A 13,086-nucleotide genomic window follows, 5' to 3' on the forward strand; every position below is an offset into this window, starting at 1 on the left:
GGGAGAATGATGTCCCAGGATTTGCTTATTCTTTTTTATTTAGCCTCCAAACCTGACAGGGATGACTTCTGCTCCTGTTAAGCAGCATATGAACCACAATTCAAAAAGAAAAAAGCTCCCTGTATACACACTATTCAACTCTTAATAAATCTCCAGCTCCTCAGCACCTGAGGACTTTCCTCTCATTCAGTGATGTCACAACTACCAGGAAAAACAACCCCCGCCACACAAAAAAAACCCCACAAAACCCCCCACAAAATAAAACAAAACACAAAGACACTGGGCACGTCTACATGTTCATTAATGCACAGTAGTTACTGCACATTTATTTTAGTACTTTTTTAACTATAGTTACTGCACAGTAGAGCCAGTAAATGTGGGGGTTTTTTGTGACACTTACTGTGCAGTAGCCTAAAAGTAGTGCGCAGTAGTATATTAGCACGTTTTTTGCCTGGCACACTGCTGTGCTGTGTCATTAGGCTACTGCACATGAAGAGTCTCATGTAGACGTTCCGACTGAGAAGGAAATTCCTCAGTCTTTCCAGGGAAAGATTAGCAGATTAGCAACCCTATTTTCTGAATGAGGTGGGTGGGGAGGAGGAGAGAGAAAGAAGTGAGGTTTGAATGGGTACTAGATGACTTTGGAGTTTCGGTAACAGGACACTCAGGGACTTCAACTATAAATCACTAGTTTATCCAGACAAATTGCTAAAGAAATTCCCATCTGCAGGTTGTCTGGTGATCAAAGTGAAGTGAATTGGAGCACAGTATCAATTCAGTGTCTATCAGACATGGGTTAACAAAACAGAAATCACCATTAAACTTACTGACAACCACAGTACAAAGGTGAGCAATTGAATAAGCTTTAAAGAGGTACGTAAACTAATATGAGTAATATAAGACCCACCCCCAAATATTCATCCATCCTTTTGAGGGAAGACTAAAGAAATAGTTGGCTCAGCTTTTTTAAATAGTGAGAAGCGCGTCTGCCTTATGGAGTTCTGTTTCAAAGCAGATACATTAAGATGCCACAAGAAACTTCTATGGGACTTCCTGACCTGTTTATTCACATGAAAGATCTTTGGTTAAGTTTAGATAAGCCACTAAAACTTTTGGGTGCTTATATGAACCTCCAACCAAGTTTTCTAAGGTCAACCAACAGAGATTGAGAAAGAAATATTTTATTGCTGCTAGAGGTGGGTACCTTACAGCTGATACATTAACTTCTGAATAAACAACCCTGTAATAACAGCCATTTAGTAAATCGCTGAAATATAAACACAGACTGCATTCTTCTGATTATGAAACCACAAATGCAGGACACACTCCTGGGAATAGGCTCAATATATTTTCTCTTTGATTCCTACCTCTTGGGAAGATTAAATAGTGTCATTGTCAGGTTAATGCATAATGACCCCAGTGTCCCCAGACATTACTGGATTGCATATAAGACTGACATTTACGTATTTCTCAATTGCCCAAGGGTACAGAAGAAATGTGAGGCATATGCAAAGGGAGTGTGCTGGGAGGCAGCAGCACAGTATATGGCAAGCAAAGATCTAGACACAATGTTAACAGATCAGAGGAAGAGGGTGACTTGCTAATGAGCCAACCTGAGCCCTGTGGTCACAACGGCAAACAGCTGTCAGTCAGCAATTATACGCTAACATTAGACAAGTCCTCCAGAGATAAGAGGGGTTCTACCTATGTCAAAGTAGACCCATGCTCCAAGGAATAGTGGAACCGCTTCAGTTTGCTTCTGCTTTGTCACCCACAATGGTGCAGCTAGAAACAGACAGACTTTCAGAGCTCCATGCTGGATGCTAGGTTTAAAATGAACCTCTTTTCCATTCTTGCTGACCTCTTCCATAGCCATAGGCTTTGGTGGCAGAAGAAATGATCCTTATGTCCATATGGTTTGTAAATTCTGTCTTCTTTCCCATCAGGGAATACAGGCAGAAATGCCTTCTAGTTATCAATGAACCTGGAGCTAATTGCTCTGGAGTTTTTTGCTCTCACCTGCACCATTTGAACATGCACATGGGAGCAAATAACTCAGAAGTATATTGCACTGGAGTTTATTCATGCACAGCACATGGAGCCCTGTTAGAGCAGTCCCAGCTGGCAGCTGCCCAGGGCTGCTCTGACCAGGCTCAATGACCAGCGTAATACATGTGCTCTGGGAGTGGGGAAGGAGAGACTTTAATTAGAGTGGCTCTGAGAACCACGCTAATTAAAGCACCCAGAGCATCTGATGTATCAGCATCCCCACATTTCAAAATGGTGGTGGGGGCACTTTAACTAAAGTTCATTGAACGAGCTTTAGTTGAGCTGCCCTGTCACCATTTTGAAGTGTGGGGACACTGATACACAAAACACTGGAGGCTGCTGGAGTGCAGTAATTACCACACTCTAGCAGACTCAATTAATCAAGTCTGCTCTGACATGCTGTAACTATAGCACATTAGAGCAGCCTCACTGCTCATATGTAGATGTTGAATGTGCTGCAGAGGCATGAGAGTGCTTCAGTGCAGGACTAGCTGTTAGGCAGGCCCAGCACTGGAGCACCCTTATGCCCCAGACAACCAGGTAGCATCTACATGTGTGCTGCTATGCATGAAAAAATTGTGGAGCAGGCTAGTACTTGTATTTGCTAGTAAATTGACAAACTGTATTTATTAGTACTAGCCAGCTCTGGAGTTTATTAGTTCCGTGCACCCTAATAGGGGTGCACATGCAGATACAGAGATGTTTATTACAGAGCTAATTAGGCAGCTCCACAGTAACCAGCTCATGTAGACATGCCCCTGACTCCTGTAGCGCACCGCGTTCACAGTTTCGCCAGTCTGAAGAATAAGGGACCCAGCTTGACACCTGAACTCCAGTGCCACCATGCAGTCTGTTACACTCCCAGATCAGCCCATACCTTTCAAATCTTAGACTACCTGACTGGAAATTTGAGCTTTTATTAGGTCAACACACTGACCATTCATAACTATCTGGTGAAGCCTATAGATTATGCTACAGGCAGTTTAATACCACTGACTTTCCATGCCTTTGCCATATATCATGCTATCTCCCTGCAGGGTAAAAGCATGCTTTGGACTGACAGGTTTACTAAGTGTTCTGGTAACCTCAGTGGGCCCATTAGCCAGCCAGGACTGAGGAGAGTGCTGCAGGGGCCACATACTTCATCCCTGGAGGAAAGAGTGCTGTGTTTTAGCACCATGGTAGCCTTTACAACTTTATGCTCATCCTGACTTTGACAAACTTCAGTCACTTTGGTAAACTTAATTGGCATGAAAGAAACACAAGTTTTGCCAAAAATGGTATAATCCTCAAGCATCTTTTCATGATCAGGGTTCCCTCTGCCCTGGGGCTTCTGCACCAGGTGTTGAGTGGAAGCTATTGTTCAGTCCTACTTCAGTGCCATATTGCTCCTAGATCAGTCAGTTCTTCTGAGTCTCCTAAAGCAGTGGTTCTCTACCTTTTTCCTACCAGGACCCATTTGCAAAGATCCATGGCCTGTCCCAACCCACACACCCCTGCCAGTGCCTGACCCCCCAGTCTCCTGCCCCAATGGGCCACCTTCTGACCTGCAGACCCCTGTCCCCACCACCCTCCCAAGCTGCCCCTGTCCCACTGAGGCTGGAGTGCAGCAGCTGTGGCAGCTCTGGCTCATGCAGGTGGCAGCAGAGCAAGTCCAGTCCTGGCACAAGCTGGAGGGAAGAGAAGGAAAGCCTTGTGGCACCCCTTGGGCTGGGGCTCACACCTGACCCCTCCCACCCCCTGGGCAGCATTTCCAGGCTACCCCAGCACTGCCAGCCCGACCACACAGCTTTTCTCCTGCTTTTCCTGGAAGGGACAGGTGCCTTCCCACCCCCACTCTGCCCTGCTCTAGGTTGTGACCCTTTGAAATATTCTTGCAAGCCACTTTTGGATTGAAACCCATGGGTTGAAATGCACTGACCTAAAGCATACTCTTGTCCTCTCCCTCACTTTGCTATGGCAACACCTATGTGTAAAATCCACAAAGCCACTATATAAATCTCATTCAAGACCCTGTCAAAACATGAATATCCTGTAATCTCCGCTAACCAGTAGTTGGGCAGATAAAGATGGCTGCTTACTACACTAATCATATTCATTTAACTGCTTGCTTGCTTGCTATTCTCTCCTCCAAAAAAAAAAAGAAGTGCATGTATGTTTTCTGTTACTTAGGTTGTGAAATCCTTGAAGCAGTGGCTGGGGAGGTGTCCACAACACCTACCACAATCAAACCCAGGTGCAGTCCCCCTATGCTCTCATATTACATAAATTAAGTCATAATGATGATGATGATGATGATGATGTCCTATACAGGATGAAAACCCTTAAAATTCAGACTCCCAGATTCCTTGCTATCCTTCTAGTATAGAGAAAATGAATGAGATTGTGTAGTCAGGCCTTTCTTTTTTCCCCAGGACTGCACACTTGCATTAAATTACCATGCATGAATCTGTTGACAGAAAATTAAATTCAAGCTCTCCACCCAAGCAATAAATCCTGCACTGGTCTAAGTTTTCTAGGAAGGTTGCCTCAGGGAAGGCCTGTGTGGCCAAGAAAAAAGAAAGAATTAAATGCTCTAAAATCCCTTAATACTGCTTATCAGCTCCCTTTCCCAACACTACCCTTCTTCCCAAGAAAGTGAAAGCCACAGTGACTTCCTTCCCTCTTCCTCCTGATTATATGAGTTCTGCTCATCCAATCAAGTAACAGAAGCAGTATCATGTGACTTGCTAGCTATTGATTAGACACAAGTTAAACAGTTTGAATTTTGAATATCAAGTCCTGGCTCCCCTCTGCAAATCATTTGCGTAGAAAAATGTCACCCAAAAGTTCATCCCATAAACTCAAGTGACAAGGAAATTTGTGTCTTCTCACAGACATCCTGCAGGCGGATTAAAGTTTCTAGATTTGCCAGATAAATGGTTTGCTGTGAACTATTCACTCAATTTACTTTCTCAGTGGGCCTTATATCACCTGATAACAATTTCCTAATTTGTGGTCATGGGTTCTGCATTTAGGGTCTTATCCAAAGACTGCTGAACTCAACAGAAGGAATCAGATTCATTTAAATGGACTTTGAATCAGGCTGTCAGTGAGGATTTGGCAGTATTTTTCTACATGACATTTCCAGAGTGGAAAGATTGTCAGCTAATGCCTGTGCATGGATCTGTAGTGATCTAACTTCTGATTGCTTCCAGCTTGGTTTTACCCAAAGCACTGGATGCCAGTTCTGTGGGGTGAATTTAGAGTTTTGTGCATTATTCATTTCTTGGTGAGCCTGTTTTTATCATAGCTGTGTAGGCCTGGCACTGAGGCTGCAGGGGAACAGAGCGTGTTTTTATCAAATGTCTGGTTTTGATCTTCTTGTGGTTTGGGATGGAGGGAGTGCTTGTTACTTCAACTGATTTGGTCCCAGAATTGTGCAGGATCTTTTTGCATGGGGGATAGCTGAGTGAACCGTCCTAGTTCTGAACCCATTCGGGTGCAAAAATATGGACCTGGTTCATGGCTCAGGAGGTCTGGAAGTGGCTATCATGCTAAGTCTGCCTTGGCCAAAAGCAGTCATTTCAGCAAAGTTGGGAGCAAAGAGAAAGAGTAACTATCTTGAGATTTCTTCCCTCACCAAACAAAATTATAGTTCAGGACAACAACTTAAAACAAAGGCTAGTTGTGGCCTTTCCATTTATGAAGAAGGCACTGGAATCAGCAAGCCCCCTCCCCTGTGAGATAACGGAGGCTTGGCCACCCACAAACGATTCCTCGATGGGAACCCAGGCCTTCATCTGTAAAAATCTCATGCCAAAATTGTAATTCCCATCCTTGGTATCCCCCTTCCCTCCAAGTTTCTACTCCTTCCTCCCTCTAAGCATAACCAGCAGACTTTTTTCACAACTGGGAAAAATAATCACACAATCTTTTCAGCTATGTCTTCCTTTCTAAAGGACTCTATCAACGTTTGCTCCCACAAATTGATCTTCTGTGCTGTTAAAAACAATGACTTCCACCTCCCCATGGGGTGAATGGCCTCTAATGGCAACTTTCTTCATTTTGTTAAGTAATCAATCACATAAAATAGCAGCATCAAAAAGGAAAACAAAACAAGCCCAGGATTCTGCGTAACCCCCACAAACCCAACGCCACACTAGGCCTGAAGGAGCAGGTGATTGAATGATGCTATGGGGTATGCAAGCTCATGCTGATGTTGCTGTTAAAGATGATCCACATGCTGGGATGAGAATGAAACAAGAGAGACAGGTTTATTTTGCATCTATTCAATGAGCAGGTTACGAGTGGGGCCAGTGCTTTGACCAAAGGTAACACCGGAAGAACGTCATATTCCCTATTTGGAAAGAATATTCAGAATAAGAATGGCAGGGGAGTATAAACTATCACACATTGTCTTATTTAGCATCAGAGCAGCCCAGAGGGGGAGGGACCGGGGCTATTCCAATTTGGCAGAGGCAAAGTAAGGATGAGGGTGATGAACATATGGAGTAGAGAGCTCTTTGGAACATCTGCTCATACAAATCATAATACGAGTTTCTGTTTCCTGAACTCTTCTGAAACATCTGGCTCTGGCTGTGGGTGCTGAGTCCCTAAAAAGCCAGCTGAGAGATCTGATGAATCCCTGTCCCTTCCCAAGGCCATGGAGGGAGACAGTGGCAGAGCTGGGCACAGATTCCAAGTGTCTTGGCTTGTGTCCTGCCTTCTGTAACCACTAGTTAACATAGCCTTTATCTTCTTTTGAGAAAAGTCTCTATTGCTTACCTGCTTATAAGACCTCATGCACTTAGCACTCAGGCTTGTAAACCTAGTGAGGGAAGACAGGAAGGGAAAAGATGAGAGGAAAGTTCAGCCAAGAGTGAAGAACTCTGTAGGTGTTGCAGTTGGAGGTCTGACCACATCAGACTCACCCTCCTCTATCCAAGCCCAAAGGTACATCAAACTAATAACTTGCCCTGTGCACAACAGCAGTTTGAGGGCTAGGGTCCCCCTGTCCCCCTGCCCTCATCCCCAGTTTCTTGGGAAAGCCCTGGCTGCCGCAGTGGAGGAGACCCCAGGAAAGCAAGGCCAGCTGGGCCCTGACAGCCCGCTGCTAAGCCTAAGAGTCTGAGCAGGGAGGTTGAGCCAGAGCTGAGAGTCGCCTGGATTCATTGCTCAGTCATTTATTCATGTATAATTGCCTGTCTGCCTGTCTTAAAGCTAATGACTGGATGTGAAGATTTCCAGTTCAAGTTTGTGAGGAGGCAATTACATTGCAATCTCACTGTATGACTATTCTCAAACGCAGATAAACTTGTTTGAGTAGGCTTGCACATCGCAGGAATCAGTAGTATTACAGAGCCAAGGCATGGCAGAGGAGATAAGAGAATGTTTTCACTGCTGCTTTTTATCTGATGACCTGTTAAAAGCTTTTCCCAAAGGGGTGACTAGGGGTTAATGCCCCAGCCTCTCCCCACTGAAAAAATCAGGGTAGGTCTGCCATGGCCACCAAGGCAGTGTGGTGGATTCCCTCAGTTGCAACTCCAGTGGATGTTCACATTCAAATGCCACAGCAGTTTCCCATCTGCATCCGTATGAACAGCAGCCGCTTTGTGTTCAAGGAGAGCTCATGCCTTGATACTGAGTTTGCTGCAGGTTGAGGCTGAAGTGCTTTGGCAGAGCTGTATGGAGGGCATAACACTAGAATAGCAGCCTGGAAGTGGGGGGGCTCTTGTACAAGATACACCGGCAGAGCTGTGTGCAGAAAACTCTGGACTGGAATAGCAGAAAGCAGCTGCAGAACACAAGTAAGAAGTATTGACACCAATGTGTGGAAGTACCCGGAGGAGGTACCACAGGTCTGAATCTAGATATGGTGGCAGAGCAAGAGGTTAGGCAAGTCACGCCACTTCCACATACTCTACACTTGGCTTGAGCTAGCACTAACAAGCCCTCAGATGTACTGAAACTCACTCTACTACTAAAAAGTGGAACTCCCACCCATGGCAGCTTACTGCTAGCATGCTAGTGCACAGGTAGCCCAGGATTACAGTTCCCTACACCAGCAAAAAGGCATGATAGGATCTGATGCTGGATCCCACAATCACGCCTCCTGCCACTTTCATCCCAGGGGCAGCTGTATCAGTAATACTCAGAATATCAGATCTAGCACAGATTGGGCATAGGCCCATATCAGACATGCCCACTAATGCTGTGTAAACTCCTAGTATATGTGAGGTCTGCTTCTCCCAGGATACACCTGAGCCCTTTGGAGTACCGTAGTGGACAGGAAGGGACACTTATTTTGCTTTCCTGTACTGTTGCTTTAAAGCTCTCACCCTCCTCTGAGGTGCAAGCCAATGCACTGAGATCATCCCTTGGTCCGATCTAGCTGTTAAACCCTCTCAAATCTTTCTTGCTCAGCAGCACTTCATATAAATCCAGTAATGTGCATATCACTCCGGCTGCCAACTGCTTTTTTGTCAGGAGGGAGGGGCTGCTTGGTGGTTATTATTACAGTCGCTGCTCCATTTCCCTGGGGGATCCCAGCAACCGCCAAGCTGCCAGAAAGCGTCTCAAGGATGGAGGCATGTTTCAGGCCCCTGGGAGTTCAGCTGGCCAATTCGATGCACTGGGTAAGGATTAACAACCCATTAGGACAGAAGTTTAGGGCTGAATTAACCGACTCCTTTCCTTCAGTCTTTGCAAACACTAGCAATTGTGCAGCAGAGTAAATGCAGAGGTAAGATAAATTCAGTGCATGCATGGTATTGAAGGTAAAAGAAGAAAGACTTACAACCATTAAATATCAATAAGGGCTTAAGGGCATCTTGTAGGACTTCCCTGAAGGAGACAAATTATTCCTTGGGATGAACCCAACTGGCCCATTCTGTGTTGTGTTTGCTTGATGTAAACGCAGCCAGATGAGTACTTACTTGGCATGAATAAAACATGCTTCTTGAGTAGCAGCAATAACTAGTTTGTCAGGGAGAGTCTCTCAGTATGGCAAGGGCTATTAATCTGGACCTCAGCCTCAAAGGATTATGAAGTCCATTGCTGTAATGCACCTAGGTGGCAACACCTGAAAACACTGTGTGAACTCTCCCTGAGCAGATAAAGGAAGACTTCTGTGGGCTAATATTCTTTCCCCAAGGCAAGCATCAGACACTGGCAGTATTCTCAAGTGTAAGTGGATGGAGAAAGCTGTGCTGTTGGTCTATAAGAGGAAGACTTATCTAGTGAGTGAATGAATAGGCAGAGGCACGGACAGGAATGGAGCACAAGCCTTCTGGGCTCTACTTCCAAGCCCACTACTGTTTGATTGTGTAAACCTGGGCAAGTTACTTGATTACTCAGTGCCTCAGTTTGGGGATAATTATACCGACCCATTTTATTGTATTATTAATTCAGTAGTAACGGCTGTCAAAACCTTTGAGATTCTCAGATGGAAGGCACTAGAAAGGGGGAAAAATTCATTGCTATCAGTCATTTCGAGGCAGCAAGTCAGACCTGCTTGCCCAGAAATATGGTGACCAGCACACAATTCTGAGATGACTAAAAGTAGACTCTGGATAATGGGAGGGTCCTCGGAGCTTTAGAGCTAAGGCAACAAAGCACTTCAACACCATCTTTAATACAGCAATGTCAACTAGGCTGAAGAGCAAGGTTGAGTACTTTGCTGCATCACAGCTAAGCTGATCAAAAATTGCCCATCAGGCTATTTTTCATCAAAATGAAAACTTTCTACAGGAATGGAAAACAAAACTCAAAGTGAAGCATTTCACTAACGTTCAAAAGTTTCATTTTGGACATCTGCTGAATGGAACGCTTCGATTATAGTTATGCCACGGCTCTTTGTTTTCAAGTTTTGTCATATGCATGTTCTTTTACAAGAGAAGATGTAATAGAAAATGTTAAACAAGTCAAAATTGAAATAAAACGTTTTAATTCACTCAAAAAATGAAAGTCTTCCCAAAGATTTTGTTTTGTGGGTAACTTTGAAATTCAACTTTTGTTTTGTTTTGTTTCAGGGCAAAAACAAATTATGAAGTGTAAGAGTTTCCCCATATATTGAGCTTCTGGTTTGTCCACAGCTCTACTTTGGGTTTTTTGAATGAAGATGAAGAATCTACCCATCTCCAGCAAAACCACAGAAAGCACTGCCTGGGAGCTGTAGAGTCTGGCCTGTCCATTCATATTCCTCAAAAAATATTCTAGGCAAGATCACTAGGCTCTGAGAATCTCTTCAGGCCTTGACAGTTAACACCCAGCTTGATCATGTGGGACTTTGTGGTTTGTCCTGGGGCTTTAATTCTCAAGGTATTTCAATATCACTGAGCAGGTAGTTGGAGAGAGACTTGATCAAAGTATAAACAATTTCCACAAGCCTAAATCATCAGAATGACACAAGCCAACCAAACCTTTTCAAGGGCCTGCAACCACAAACCACATCACGCCATAGAAAAGGAGACACACTCTTACTTTTTTTTCTTGTTCAAAGTAATAAAAATTACTTACCAAGGTGACAAATTTATTGCTACAGTAATTACACAATTACTTTATTACATGCCACTGGTCTGAAAAAGTATATATTAAAAAATCACTTATGTCTAAACCAAAACAGCCAGGAAAGAATTATTGAGGGCAGTAAATAAATGTGACACGTATAATTATTTACTTGGATGGAAAATAGAATTTCATAGTTAAAACCTTCTGTCATTTTCCTAGCACCCTGCAATTGGTGTCTTCCTCAGTCTGGGATATTTTAGGGTGATTTAAGTTTAGATCGGACTGTCCCCATGTTTAGCAACATCATTAACATTCCTGCGTAGAATGAATGGACCATAAGGGACCTGAGAGATCATCAAGTCCAGTCTGCTGCCATAGGCAGGAGTTTAATGAGCTCAAACTAATTCAAAGAGGTTCTTCCAGCGTCCTCTTAAACACCTCCAAGGATGGCGACCACACCACCTCTGCCAGGACCATGTTCCAGGTTCTAGTTACCTTTACAGAGAAGAAGTTCTTCCTTATGTCCAGTCTAAATCTTCCCTCTATTAGTTTGTGACCAACCTTATCCTCCCCAGAGGATAAGGGCCTTCCTGAAGAGTTGCCCCTCCCCCCCATCTTGGTGCTCCCCTCCTGACATACTTGTAAGTGGCCAGCAGGTTACCTCTCCGCCTCCTCTTACTCAGGCTGAACAAGCCCAGTTCCCAGAGTCTCTCCTCGTATAGCCTATCCTGCAGGCCCCGATCATGTGGGTGGTCCTTCTCTGCACTCTCTCAAGCTTATCCACATTCTTCTTGAAGTGCAGTGCCCAAAACTAGGCACAGTAGTCCAGCTGCAGCTTCACCAACATTGAGTAGAGAGGGAGAAGCACCTCTCTGGATCTGTTGGCAACACGTTGGCTGATGCATGCCAGAGCTCTATTTACCCTGTTGGCAACTTCATTGCACTGTTGGCTCATGTTCATCTTCTGGTTGATTGTGACCCACAGCTCCCATTCAGGTGCTGCACGCCAGCCAGTGGGCTACTGCATATCCTGTAGTTATGTTTAAGGTTCTTCCTACTCAGATGAAAGAACCAACACTTTTCCCTGTTGAACCTCATCTGATTCTGACCATAGAACCAGTTTGTCTAGGTCATCCTGGATCCTTACCCTATTATCTGGTGTGCTCACATTTCCCTGCAGCTTGGTATCATCATCACACTTAATCATAGAGCATTCCACCCCATCATCCAAGTCATTAATAAACATGTTAAAAAGCACAGGTCCAAGCACCAATCCCTGTAGGACACCACTGGACACAGGCCTGCAGGATGAGGCCATCCCATCATTGCAACTCTCTAGGACTGGCCTCTAAGCCAGTTATCCACCCACCTCACCATATACTGGTCAAGGCCAGTATCCTCCAGTTTAATTGAGAGAATTTCATGGGAGACAGAGTCAAAGGCCTTACTGAAGTCTAAGTGAATGATGTCTACTTCATGTCCCTTGTCCAGATGGTTAGTTACCTGGTCACAGAAGGACACCAGGTTTGTTAGGCATGATCTACCTTCTACAAATCCATGCTGGCTGTTTCTTAATACCCTGTCAGCTACAAGCTTGTGATTGATGGCCTCCTTAACAATTTTTTCAGAAGTTTTTCATAAGACTGAAGTCAGACTAACCAGTCTATAGTGTGCAGGGTCATCCCTCCTCCCTTTCTTAAAGATGGGTATTATATTGGCCCTCTTCCAGTCATCTGGGATCACTTCTGAGTTCCATGACTTTTAATATCTTTGCCAAAGGTGAAATTCAGCCAGTTCTTTTAGGACTCTTGGATGTAGGTCAACTGGCCCAGTGGACTTAAAAATGTCCAGTTGTTCTAAGAGGGCCCTCCCCTGTTTGGGACTGATTTCATGTTGTCTGTTGACTTCCCCATATTCCTTGGGCCTCTGGACAGGTGCACAGCTCTTGTTAGCTTTCTAGAATACCAATGTGAAGTAATGACTTACTATGAAGCCTTTTTGTAGGGATCTACTGTGGGCTGCCCCTCCAAATTCAGCAGGGGTCCTACGGTGTAGCTCAATTTTTTCTTGCTCCCCATGTATCTGTACAAAGACTTTTTATTGTCCTTAAATTTTGGATGCTAGCTTGATTTCCATGCCTGCTTTGGCTTTCTATATCTTATACCTGCAGACCCTGGTTATATGAGCAAACTTTTCTCTGGTTGCTCATTCTTTTTTCCATTGCCTATATGTGGTTTTTTTTCTTTTTCAAAAGTTCTCTAATATCTCTGTTAAGACAAGTGAGTCTTTTGGCTTCTTTCCCACTTTTAGATCTCATGGGAATGACCTCTTTTTGAGCAGAGAAGATTGCTCCCTTGAGGAGGCACCATTGCTCCTGAACCCCCAAATCCTCCAGTTGGTGGTCCCAGAAGGTCTTTCTAACTAGGCTCACAAATTTGTTAAAGTTTGCCCTTCTGAAATGAAGGACCTCTGTTCTACTAGCTGAAATCCTAGCCTTCCAGTGGATGGTGAACCTAATCAAATTGTGGACACTGTCACTCAGGGCAC

This window comes from Crocodylus porosus, unplaced genomic scaffold (genome assembly GCF_001723895.1).
Source record: "Crocodylus porosus isolate Cpor-Errol unplaced genomic scaffold, CroPor_comp1, whole genome shotgun sequence".
Lineage (NCBI taxonomy): Eukaryota > Metazoa > Chordata > Crocodylia > Crocodylidae > Crocodylus > Crocodylus porosus.